Source organism: Apium graveolens, chromosome 2, assembly GCF_009905375.1.
Source record: "Apium graveolens cultivar Ventura chromosome 2, ASM990537v1, whole genome shotgun sequence".
Classification (NCBI taxonomy): Eukaryota; Viridiplantae; Streptophyta; class Magnoliopsida; order Apiales; family Apiaceae; genus Apium; species Apium graveolens.
The window spans coordinates 184,149,734-184,151,566 of NC_133648.1; the positions used below are offsets into that span (position 1 = coordinate 184,149,734).

A 1,833-nucleotide genomic window follows, 5' to 3' on the forward strand; every position below is an offset into this window, starting at 1 on the left:
GCAATTAGCCCTATTTAGTTCTCCAGATTCTGGATAGAAACAGCGTGGCTTTGGCATATAAGAGCCTGGTTTTTGCACATAAGCCGCAACTCCTCCAATTCAGATTTTTCATTCGAAGATAGACATGCACCAAGAGTTTGTTTTTTTGGCGTAACTTGTTGCTGAAAACTAGGAGGGTTGAATATCTTATTTCCAAACTGCTGGAATGGCTGTTGCATCGCAATCTCATTGTTGCTCCAGCTGAAGTTAGGATGATTCCAGTTGTCAGGATGATAAGTGTCTGGAACTGGTTGTTACGATCTCTGAAAGTTGCTCACAAACTCAGCTGATTCACTAGATATAGTGCATTGATCTGTCGCATGCGACCTGCACATAGCTCACAAACACTGGTTATCTGATTAACACCATAGTTAGCCAGAGAATCGATCTTCATAGACAATGCCTTTAGTTGAGCAGTGATAGCCGTAGCTGTATCCATTTCAAGAACTCCTACTACCTTTCCCTATGGATATTTCTGGGTTGGATACTGATATTCATTAGCAGCCATCAATTCAATTAGATCATAAGCTTCCTCATAGCACTTTGCCCATAATGCTCCGCCTGATGCTGCATCGAGCATGGGTCTGGACTATGCTCCCAAACCGTTATAAAAGCAATTGATGATCATCCAATCAGGCATTCCATGATGAGGACACTTCCTAAGCATCTCCTTGTAGTGCTCCCGAGCTTCACACAAAGATTCTCCCGTTTGCTGCGCAAATTGAGTAAGAGAATTCCTCATTGCAGCTGTCTTCGCCATAGGGAAGAATTTAGTAAGAAATTTTTGAGCAAGATCTTCCCAAGTAGTAATCGAACCAGCTGGTAGAGAGTGTAACCAGCTCTTAGCCTTGTCCCTCAAAGAGAATGGGAATAGTCTTAGCTTCACAGCATCTTTAGAAACACCGTTTAACTTGAAGGTGTCGCAGATCTCAATGAAATCCCTAATGTGCATATTGGGATCTTCACTTGGAGAACCCCCAAACTGGATTGAGTTTTGCACCCATTGAATTATTCCAGGCTTGATCTCAAAGGTATTAGCTGTGATAGCTGGCCGGACAATACTAGATTGAATGTCATTGATCTTGGGTTGAGAAAAATCCATCAAGGCTTTCGTTAGTGCTGCTGGATCTCCCATTGTAATGAGTACCTGAAACACAAACAAATAAATCGTGAAAGTAAAAGAATCCAGGTCAGTAAACTTTAACGACCACTGATGACAAGCACATAAACTAAAAATTAACACCGAGTCCCCGGCAGCGGCGCCAAAAACTTGTTAGGGCGAAAACACGCGCTAAAATTCACGCAAGTATACGTATTCGCAAGTAATATAAGATATAAATCAGATTCGTTCCCACAGAGACTAGTTTAGGTTAAGTTCAATTTATGCACCTATGCAACAATGTATGGTTATCGCTCAATGCTAAGACAAATAACAAATTGGGTTTTTATTAAACTAAGAGATTATACTAAATAACATTAACTAAGAGAATTGAGGTTGAATTAATATATATAACAAACATGGGATTCTAACTTTATTACTACTTCATTCAATAGCCTTTTCGTTCTTAACCTTAGCATGTGATGGTGATGACACTAATCAGATAACACGAAAATGATAAACGCCAACTTTCGTTGCACGAGTACCATTCTACCAGACCTCCACAAAAGAGATAGAAGCTGAATAGGCACCAATTATCTTGAGACCCTATATGTCTATAGAATTTGACAACATAACGGTTAAGCACAAGTTATCCATAATGATTACATAGGGCAAGTAAAACGGTTAGAGTTACC

At 39.9% G+C, this 1,833-nt stretch overlaps 1 non-coding gene across 1 annotated transcript; it reads left to right on the top strand.

Annotated features, from left to right (window-relative positions):
- Window positions 1-677: 677 nt before the first annotated feature.
- LOC141709129 (small nucleolar RNA R71) lies at window positions 678-784 on the top strand. Its single transcript, XR_012569722.1, has one exon. It is a non-coding gene; the product is annotated as a small nucleolar RNA R71 (small nucleolar RNA).
- Window positions 785-1,833: the final 1,049 nt, after the last annotated feature.